Genomic DNA, 12220 nt, shown 5'->3' on the forward strand with positions numbered 1-12220 from the left:
ATGAAATGTCATCGATCTCCGATTTGTCTAAGAAGTCAAACTACTGTATCACTAGCCTTCAAACACTGATGTAGTGGTTTCGAATCGTGCGCGGGGTATGAGGACTCGACTTCAATCTTAATTGATAAGTATTGTCAGTTGTTCTACCGAAGGTGTCGGTTGTTTTCTCTCCTGGCACTCCAGCTTCCGGTACTCCACAAATAAAAACTAGCCGCCATGGAAAGCACATGGAAAGTAACGTTAAACACCAATCAATCAATCAATCAATCAATTAATTAATCAATCAATTTAATCACTTATTTCAAATACGTGATTCAATGCATCTTATTCTGCAATACAACATTTCCAGTAATGATTATTACAGCTTCGAATCAATAAACATGTATAAGATATACATGATTGTAAACACAAAGATACGCACACATGTTCATTGTAAAAATATATATTATTTGTACATAGTTTTGATACAAGTAAGTTATTTGATAAAACAAGACCACTGTCTTTTGTTTAGCTTGTCAATGTATTATTTTCACGGATACTAGCTACGCTATTACACATAACACTGATCTGTAGTTGAAACATTTAGAATAGTTGAATCTATGTATAATACACCCTACAAACGTAATATTTAGTGTGTAGATTGAATTTGAAATTCCCGGCATTTATCAGTTTCTTATACAGTCACATGATTAATAACCTTCCTGGTAAACAAAACGGGAACGAATATTGTATACTAAAAAGGTAAAGTAAATTATTATCAATTCTTCCTTAATTACGTTTTCCGTTTCACTGAATAAAAGTCTGGTCTAAGGATGTAAACTATGTCATAAAGAGTATTATTTCAACCTTCGTTCTGAGCCGGCTATGGCATAATTATATATTCCATTTATTCTTTTCATTTATGATGTCTTTGTCATATACAAGAATTTTTATAACACCGATCTTTCAAACTATACTTGTTGTAATCACTCATTGGTGTATATGTCATGTTGTATTAACAATTGTCGAATTGAACGTTTTTAAAATGTTTAGCTGATTTTACAGAGTTATCTCCCTGTAGTGTTGGGTACCTCCTTAACACAAAAATTAAGTAAGAGTAACCATTTAGCATAGACTTTCTCCAAACAAAGGATTTGTTTAATTGTCTGATTAGATATAATAAAAATTCAAGAACAGTAACTTTCTATTTTAATTGTGTAATGTGTTCAAATAAAAGTGATAGCTTTTCTAAAAAGCTAGCCGTCTCATAGTCCAAATAATTATGACGTCTTGGAAGGCTATTTTAAATTTTTCTTTGACGCCTTCCTGCGACGTGATAATGCTGGAGTCACCATTTTCGGTTGGATTTTCAGAGCATATTTTGCTCTCAACTTTGAGACCAATTTAGCCATAAAATTTTCATTGAAAGCTAAAAAATTTTGCATATTTAAAAATTCTTACCTTTCATGTTTTTGTTTGTGCAAAATACTTCCAATTAATCCCTACAGTAATAATAAGATAAGTTACAATTCCATCCGAGGCGGGAACTTGTCGACTGCTTTTTTTAAAACGTTTATTTGAATTCTTTTTAGGAGACTATATAATTGTAAAATTGTAAAATTTAACAGACCCGAATTTTCGGAACCTTTGTTTTATATTAATCGGAAATTCAGGTCCGTCAAATTTTACCGTGTTTGGTTAAAACATAAATTTTATACTCCCAAATGAAGCATCTTAGGGATAAATCAGCTAAAACGTTTTGATAAAGTAGTAAATATCCTCTCTCAAAGTCCAACTGATGTAAGGCGTCAAATAAAAAAAAAAAAATAGAATAGCCTTTCAAGTTGTCATAATTATTTGGACTAGCCGTCTCATACATGATGGAATAAGAAAATTATTTCGTATGGTAATTTAAACGTGCAGCCATGATGGCATTGTAAAGTGAATTACAAAATATAAAAGTCTTAAATAAAAAATGGAGAGATTTACAAATAATTTATTTTTATATGTATAAAAACGTTGTAAAGGGGAGATTGGTAATTATTCAATTATTTGCGTTTGTATTTTAGTTATCAATTAGTATATTTTTTTTCAGATACGTGATTCATTTACTTCTTGCTATATTTGTTGTTTATTTCTGTGTATGAGAAAAGTACATCCTTTTCCGCTTGTAAATGTTTTATTCATAGTAGGTCTAGAAGAATCCGGGTCCGTTCGCCCTGATTCATGTTCGCCCTAGTACCTGTTCGCCCTGATACCTGTTCGCCCAGGGTCCATTCACCCTGATTTTTATTTTTTTTGTAATTGTTGTCTAGTCGCATTATTTTAAGTATTTGAACAAAATATGTCAAAGTTTGTTGAAAAATTGACAGAATATTTATATTGCCGCAATCAATTTATCATTTTCCCTTTGATTTGCAGAGTAGAATATTGGAATACAATGTATTTATCTTTATTGATATTTGTTAACAAAACATTTCAATGTTTCCATTTTCAAGAATATACATGATATATATACCATAGAAATATCTGAATAATTTGTTTCAACTTCAATGCCCTGATTATTAATATTTTTATAGTAAGGCGAACGAACTCAGAGCGAACGGACCTAAGGCGAACATGTTATTAGGGAGAACGGTCCCGATACCGGTCTATAAAAGTGGAGAAAGACTGAAATGTATAAAAAAAAATTTGATCATGAAAGAACAAAAAACAAAAAAAAGGTTTTCTAACATTTTATCAACATGATCCGTAAAACTTATAAAAAAAAATATTGCATGCGCCATTTATCATGTTTTTCATTCAAAACTGAGTGAAACAAAAGTATTGAGATCTAGAAAGAAAAAAATATCATGCGTCACTGATGAGTCTTATGTAGACGAAACGCGCGTTTGGCGTACTAAATTATAATCCTTGTACCTTTGATAACTACTTTAGCATGAGGTAATAGTAAATATACTGGTCCCAGATGACGATAGTTGTGTCACCGTTAAAGTACACATTTCCTCTAAAGTCCACAAAACCGCTATAGGAATTGTGGACTTTAACGGTGCCACAATAGTCCCTTTAAATCAACTCTAAAATGTTTCACTATCTAGAAATAAAGTATTGTTATTATATGTAGAAAACACATCCAAATAAGTAAGACATCGAAAGTATTTCATGACGTGGCAATCCACCATCTTTAGTCAAGTTGTCTCTTCTTCTCCCCTGTTACGAGTCTGAATCTGCAGTTGAGTGTAATTGGCTCGGGTGCATCTTAGGCAAACAGGAGACCACTTTTTTGGCCAAAAGTAAAAGTCCATGAAAACTGGATTGGTATTAACAAAATAAAATCAGCGAAAGGCAAAAATACAATAATGTCTCCCCAATTTTATATTGACTACTCTTCACCTTAAATTGCCTAAATCAAACGAATAAAAAAGGGGTATTATTTCCGATTTTCGATGTAAATGATCACAACGAGAAATAGAAAATAAATCTATCGACAGGCCGCATTTGATAACAAAACTGATTAAAGTAGGACATGATCATTACACAGCTACAAATTTGTTTAACCTGTATTTTTTTTTACTGGACATAAGTTTATTCCATTTTACTATTATATGTGAAAATCAATTAACTTCATTAAAGGATCAAGGTAGTTTGAACTACAGATAAAATATATTTAAACATCAAATGCTGCATAAAAAATAAAATATTTAGCTAAATAATGAATCTTTGCATGCCTATATTATGTAAAATAAAGAAATTGAAAAAAAACCAAACATCTGAGGCTATATAAAACAAAATGAACAAATGGGTACTAAAGGTTGACTAGCTTCGGTAAATAAGACATTTTATATACAAAATTGGCAAAAAAATAAGAGATATATCACACAGTTACAATATTAATTTTGTTAACAGTCATTTAGAGTGCAAACAAAATTATTATTGTGAATATATGTATGAAATGATTAAGAAAAGTAAATAAATAGATCTATTTGTCCGATTGAACTGTTACATGCATTAAGTTATTTATAATTACATTAGTTTGTCTAGTTAATTAACAATACATTATAAATCAACATTATTAAACTTTACTATAATAAGAACTCTCGGTCTTTACTTGTATTCAGGTGGCAAAATTTGTGCTAGAAAACTCAAATCCTTAAATGATAAATGGTTGACTTATGAGTCCGACTACGATAATCGTGCTCAAAATATTTATGACCGCAATGCCATATGGTTGATGGAAATGACTGGCTCTATGCTAATGCGATAGATAACTGTGTGTTTAAAACAAGTACTCTACGTTTTTGAAACCCTAAGATAAATGTAGTAAGCTTGTTATTTAAATTATCAAATATTTAAGTGTATATTTCAATTTTCCACTGTCGATAAAGGCAACAGTAGCTATAGTATACCGCTGTTCAAAAGTCATAAATCGTATGATAGAAAACAAATCCGGGTGACTAAATTAAACCGAGGGAAACACATCAACTAGAAAAGGAAAATATCGAAACAACAGAAACACTGACGTGTAACCAAAAGAAAGACAATATTAATGCAACATACATAGAAACGAACAATAAGATAACAACTATACTAAATGTTGGACGTTACACAAGCTGCAACTAATATGATACATTTTCATTTCTGGAAATGAAGAACGTGTGGTTTAGAGATAAATGAGATTAATGTCAATTTTGGAATATTAACTATTTCAAAAGAAGCCATAGATGATGTTATCAGTCGGATAATGTTGTCTTAAACATATTTTAAACTTAAAAACAACTATTGTTGTCACTTATCATTAATGATTGAAAATTGTTTTGTAGTTTATGTTGAATGGCGACATCCTCACAAAGTTGTGGAGTTTGTGACCTCCGTCACATCACAAAACCATCAATAGTCTGGTGTACAGAATGTGACGAGGGACTCTGCAAAGAATGCCAGGAACATCATGGTTTGTCTAAAGCATCGAGAAGACATAAAGTGATTCCTATTAATGAATACCAGAAATTACCATCTGATGTACTGAAAATTACTCAGTATTGTAGCAAACACGATGAAAAGTTTCAAATTTATTGCAAGAAGCACGAATGTCCCTGCTGCAGCAAGTGCATAGTGGAAAGCCACACAGAATGCCGGGATATTGTAAATTTAGATGACGTCATTCATAATGTCAAAACCTCCAATGCCCTCTGCGAGATAGAGGAAACATTAGTTGAAGTTGCCGAAAATCTACAAAACATTCGTCAGCATATACAGGAAAACCGGTCGAATTTGAAAGAAAAGAGAATGGAAATAGAAAAAGAAATAAAGAAGACCCGAATAATGATCAACAACCATCTCGACAAACTACAAGAAGATTCACTGAAACAACTCTTTGAGGTCGATAAAGGAAACTCGAAAATGTGTCAACTAGTTTCATCCTTAGAGATTAAGGAAAAAGAAATAGCAGAATGCCAGAGAAATATTTCGAACATCAAGCAACATGCGACGGACCTTCAGTTGTTTCTTTCAATGAAGCAGATAGAAAAAGACGTAAATAGCAAAGATAAATTCCTACACTCGCTTGTAGCAAACAAGGGGCAACTATCTCTTTCATTTAAGATCAACGCCTCTATCAAAAATATCATGTCCGATATAAAAAGTTTTGGAGAAGTGCATATTGAAGCGAAACCGTTCGATATTGTTCTAATCGAGAAAAAGGCTCAACAAGCCCAAATGATGATACAATCAAGATCCATTGAAAATTTGAAACTAATGTTAAACGAGACAATTAACACTCAAGGAGAATACATATACGGATGTTGCATGCTTCCGGATGGTAGAATGACCTTTACCTTCAACTATAAAAAGACAGTAACAGTATTTAGCGACAAAGGATTAAAAGACTTTGAGGTGAATTTGCGCGTTCACCCGTTTGATATAGTATATATAAGGGAGGACAATACATTAGCTGTTTCATCTGGTACATCAGAGTGTATTACCATTATAGACTTGGAGAGGAAACAAATCAAGAAAACCATTTCACTTGATTCGTCCAGTTATGGCATAGCACTAAAAGATAATCAATTGATTTATTCCGTAGGAAACAAAGGTATACGAATGATCAATCTCAACGACGAATCTACAAGTGACATAGTTCGGGACAAAATGCCATCTAACTGTTACATTGCAACTTTTAAGGACAAATTATATCACACAAATAGTGGAAAAAATACAGTTACGTGTTATAATCTACAAGGTCAACTACAATGGAAATTTCAAAATAAAGGCGTTCTGCAGAAACCTGAGGGTATTGATGTAGACAATGATGGCAATGTGTACGTAGTGGGGAGTGATTCACACAACGTTGTAGTTATCTCCCCTGATGGAACACGCCATAGAGAAATAATCACAGCAAGTGCTGGTCTAGGAGATCCTATGTCAATTCATTATAGTGGTTTTAAGAACCAGTTGTTAGTCGCGAACTGGTGGTACGACGCTCATTTGTTTAGTTTTATCTGAAGAGTTAACAGTTCATTAGATTATTATCTCATCTGAGATATTTCATATATACATGTACAAAATTTAATGTAATAACTGGAATACAGAAACCTGTTTTGTCTATTTTGTCAATTATATTACAAATAAGTATTTGATTGAAACACAAGGTGGAACTAAAAAACAAAGCAAAAACCTAATATCTGTACATAATACGATAAATACTGATAATAATTTTTTACAAAATAAAAATGTGACAGTGTCTCTATCAGCGCAAATACGATTCACATTTTGAAAAAGTTCTAGATTGAAAGCGGCAGACTAGTCTATGGTCGCAAACTGCTTTGACATGTGTTTAAATATGTTAAATCGCCAATTTATGATCAGGTATACCTTTTGCACTTTGATTGTTATTTTAAATAGTTTCGTAGAATAAGAACACAAGTATTGAAATAGAAAAATCAATTCCATTGGGCTCCAATTTGATATATATCCACGGACATCATGATGTGTATATACTTAACATCAAGCAAAGTACGAAGTATCCCAATTGATTGTAAAATTAAAGTTGTGAATTGATTAAAAAATGACAATCAACACCAAAGTCCACTATAAATAAAAATCTTCAAATGTGTCATTAGGAAGTCACAGACGAGAATCTTGTTTAAACAGCTACATCTTATATTTTCAATCGAATATGAATTATGCTTTCTAATACTGTAGATTCGTAATTATTCGTCGGGTATCAATTTTCGTAGTTTTTGTTGCTTCAGGGAAACAGAATTCAAATTTTCAAATATATATATTTTTTCCATATATGCTGACTTAAGTAAAACAACGGAATCTCATATCCACGAGAATGCTAGATTTCCTGAAACCACAAAAATGGGACGCACGAAAATAAAAGAATAAACATTATTGATTTGGCCAATGTGTTTGTTATGTTGTTTTTTGTAGTGTGGTATACTTTGAGTGGGTTTCCCTTTATTATACCGAATTCGGTGTAATATATGTAACCCAGAACAAAAGTGTATATTTGTATGCAGAGGACAACTGCATAATTATATATTTTAAGAATCAACCTTCTAGAGACACAACAAATCCAATGAACCAGTTAATACGATATTCCAGGTTTTGAATGTCCGTTCTTAATCTCTGTAAAAGGGTCTGTTACTTAGAAAGAATCTTTTTGACCAACTGTTCTCATTTGTAAAGTTCAAGTCATCCTTTCCGAAAGTTTAAAGGAAACAAAAAAAGAATGATCATGATAATAATTAATATTTGGTGTCCTTAATGGAACATCGTTTTTAAAAATTACAACGGCTATTTTCCATATGACGTTCTTGCAACAATTATATCCTCGTTTTAAAAAACTTAATTGTATATATTCGACATTGGTTTTTTTCTCTCTATTCACCGCAATCTGCTGTCTGTTTTCCAAATAATGATTTGTAATTTTAGGTATGCAATTGAAATAAAAAAAAATCAAACAAAGAAACAAAGATATTTTTCTCGCTTATTAATTTGATGATAATGACACAGATAAACAGATGAAATCTTTGAATCACAAGATGCTAAAATTAATAATAGCCAAGGACAAGGGAAGTATATGTCCGGGAGACGGAAGATCTAAACGAGGGGCAACAAATACCAAAGGGACATGCACACTCATAAATTGAAAATAACCTGTCAACGCCATGCCTAAAATAAAAACAGAAAAGCAGACACATAGTAGTACACAAAACACAACATACAAAAGTAAAGACTAAGAACCCAACCAAAACTTGGGGTGATCTAAGGTGCTCCTGAAAGGTAAGCAGATCCTGCTTAACATGTGGCAACTGTTGTGTTGCTCATGATAGTACAGCATCTGCTTACAATATCTTGAATACCAATCTGTTTTTGCGATTAAATTTTCAAGCACAGACTGAAAAAATAATAAACACAATTAGTTATGTTTCATATATATATATATATATATATATATATATATATATATATATATATATATATATATATATATATATATAAGAAAAAGTTAAGGAAAGTCCGTATGCTGGTAACATATAAGAAAATTATTAAAAGATAAAAACGGTTTCAATGCATCACTTTTTTACTAGTACTTTCACTGCTTCCGCAGATCTTCAGGTAATGTGACTTGTATATAAATAAAACAATTGATTGACGTTAACAATAGTATGACGTTAACAAATACAAGGGAGACTACTAATGTCATTTTAAGACTTTAAAATGTTACGTTAAAATTAGAATATCATTTATCATTTAATCCCGGGTTGAGAATGTTTATGAATAATTCTTCCTTCTTCCTCCGGAGAAAATCATTTTGACGATTGTGTTTGTTTGGCTTTTTAACTATTTTGATCTGAGCGTCACTGATGAGTCTTATGTAGACGAAACGCGCGTCTGGCGTATAAAATTATAATCCTGGTACTTTTGATAACTATTTACACCACTGGGTCGATGCCACTGCTGGTGGACGTTTCGTCCCCGAGGGTATCACCAGCCCAGTAGTCAGCACTTCGGTGTTGACATGAATATCAATTATATGGTCATTTTTATAAATTTTCTGTTTACAAAACTTTGAATTATTCGAAAAACTAAGGATTTTCTTACCCCAGGAGTAGATTACCTTAGCCGTATTTGGCACAACTTATTGGAATTTTGGGTCCTCAATGCTCTTCAACTTTGTGTTTGTTTGGCTTTTTAACTATTTTGATCTGAGCGTCACTGATGAGTCTTATGTAGACGAAACGCGCGTCTGGCGTATAAAATTATAATCCTGGTACTTTTGATAACTATTGACCATATACAATGGAAATATTTTAAATCGTCCATTAGAACAACGATGGAAATGGTCGTTTGCCCTGATGAGTGTTAAATCTTCATGGTTGGTTTGCTGTCTATGTAAAGTCATTCTAGTCCGCAAACTAAATCAGGGCAAACGACCATTTCCATCGTTGTTCTAATGGACGATTTAAAATATTTCCATTGTATATGGTCAATCGTCAAAATGATTTTCTCCGGAGGAAGAAGGAAGAATTATTCATAAACATTCTCAACCCGGGATTAAATGATAAATGATATTCTAATTTTAACGTAACATTTTAAAGTCTTAAAATGACATTAGTAGTCTCCCTTGTATTTGTTAACGTCATACTATTGTTAACGTCAATCAATTGTTTTATTTATATACAAGTCACATTACCTGAAGATCTGCGGAAGCAGTGAAAGTACTAGTAAAAAAGTGATGCATTGAAACCGTTTTTATCTTTTAATAATTTTCTTATATATATAGTTTCATTATATTATCAATCACAAGCTCCTTATTTAGTACCAATGATGCACAATCTTACTACACAGTTAACACTGGCTCTTCTTTTAATTGCTCTATCTAAGGCATTACAAAGTTTGCTCGATAAATGTAATCAGTACAATAGTAATTTGAAATAAAATTGAGAATGGAAATGGGGAATGTGTCAAAGAGACAACAACCCGACCATAGAAGAACAGACAACAGCAGAAGGTCACCAACAGGTCTTCAATGCAGCCAAACATTTCCGCACCCGGAGGTGTCCTTCAGCTGGCCCCTAAACAAATATATATACTAGTTCAGTGATAATGAACGCCATACTAAACTCCAAATGGTACACAAGAAACTAAAATTAAAAATAATACAAGACTAACAAAGGCCAGAGGCTCCTGACTTTGGACAGATTGCGCCGTAATTAAACATGTTTATGTGAAAGTATTTATTCTATCTTTCATATCGTATAATTTTATGAAAGAGAAAATAAATACATCCATATATTACTATTTCACTGATACTCTTTTCTATAAATAACCCGAAATGAAAAAGGGAATTATCTAGTCATTTTATATAACGTCAGGATTAGAATTTTGTAAATAAGCGATTATCAAAAAAACCGATCATCATGGCCAGGTGTAGATTTATTTGTATACACATAGATACGCACATACATGTACATTGTACAATGGAATGTATGATTGCATATATAAAAATATAGTTTTACACTTTTTTTTAGTACAAATGTTTTTTTTTTGTAGACGACTTGACATCATTGATAAAACAGTTACACTGTATTTAGCTCAATATGTCAATGGAATGTTTCTATGAATACTGGTTATAGCCTTTCACAGAACCCTGATCCGTAGTAAAAATATTAAAAATAGTAACATCCCTATCTGTGTAGATGGATTTTGAACTGGTCCGTCATTCATCAATTTCTTATTCAGTCGCGTGATATATAACCTTTCAGGTAAACAAGACTCAACATTTCAGCATAACAGGTACTTATTTTATTTGACATTTCAATGATTAATTCTTCTTTGATTACGATTTCCATTTTCTCTAATATAAGTATTACCTAAATAAATTTGTTATTAAAATCATAATAGATACCAGGATTAAATTTTGTATTTGCGTCAGACGCGCGTTTCGTCTACAAAAGACTCATCAGTCACGCTGGAATCTACAATATTTAAAAAGGACAAATAAAGTACGAAGTTGAGGAGCATTGAGGACCAAAATTCCTAAACGTGTTGCCAAATACAGCTAAGGTTATCTATTTCTGAGGTAGAAAAGCCTTAGTATTTTCTAGAAGTGCTGACTACTGGGCTAGTGATACACTCGGGGAATTAAAACTCCACCAGCAGTGGCATCGACAAAAGAGTATTATTTCAACTTTTGTTCTGTGCTTAAGAAGTGTTCACACAATGCAATGTCAATTTGAGCTGAATTCGTCCTTTACACGCAATCTAAACATTCCTTCGTTCCCCTTTACTAATATCAATGTTCACATGTTGTAAAATCATGTTTTTATTACATGCAGCCGATAGTAAATATAGGCCTTTCATGGGTTAAGTGTACATAAAACTAGATATTCAGAATGTGAAATTTATTATGCATATTTAAGGAAAAAACATCAATTGAATAAAATTGATGATGAAGATATTAACGTTATTTGCAATTTAATTGTCCGAGACTCAAAATATTGCCCAGTAATTACAACGATTAAATTTCCTTACAAATCCCTTTTCGGACTCAAAATATCAATCATATCATTCTCTTGGACTTTCTTTACTGAGTGGAATCAACCAGATTCATTAATAAATAGATGGTTCTTTAATCGATTAAATGCGATTTGATCTACGTCCAGTAGAAAATATTCCATTCGTGTTCAGGATGACCAAAAACAATTAACAAGGTTTTCGACTGCTTTCAAGGTAGGGACATTTCGCGAGAAGATAAGGGTATATTCTTTTTTGTACATTGGATAGGGATGGAAATTAAGCTTTGCAATCAGCTACACTTGTATGTTAAGTACCACTTCTGGTACAAAATAACTCAATGTTTAAACATGTTTATATACCCATTGAAGTTAATAAATTGATGAAATCGGTACCTCGATCAGAATTAGATTATGTGCAATTTTTGGAGACGAAACAGATTTAAAATACAGTAATCCTTTTTTAATGAACATTGTCATTAAAGGAAAGGGTGGGGGCAATCTAAAATAAAAAATAAAATGTTGTTCGTCTTGTATGATTTTTAATTTTAGTTTCTTGTGTATAATTCGGAGTTTAGTATGACGTCCATTATCACTGTACTAGTATACATATTTTTAGGGGCCAGCGGAAGGACACCTACAGGTGCGGGAATTCTCGCTACATTGAAGACACATTGGTGGCCTTCGGCTGTTGTCTGCTCTATGGTCGGGTTGTTGTC

At 32.2% G+C, this 12220-nt stretch overlaps 1 long non-coding RNA gene across 1 annotated transcript; it reads left to right on the forward strand.

Annotated features, from left to right (window-relative positions):
• The first annotated feature begins 668 nt into the window (after positions 1–668).
• On the forward strand, positions 669–5360 carry LOC143082781 (uncharacterized). Its single transcript, XR_012980469.1, has 2 exons — positions 669–741; positions 4800–5360. It is a non-coding gene; the product is annotated as an uncharacterized LOC143082781 (long non-coding RNA).
• Positions 5361–12220: the final 6860 nt, after the last annotated feature.

Source organism: Mytilus galloprovincialis, chromosome 1, assembly GCF_965363235.1.
Source record: "Mytilus galloprovincialis chromosome 1, xbMytGall1.hap1.1, whole genome shotgun sequence".
Classification (NCBI taxonomy): domain Eukaryota; kingdom Metazoa; phylum Mollusca; class Bivalvia; order Mytilida; family Mytilidae; genus Mytilus; species Mytilus galloprovincialis.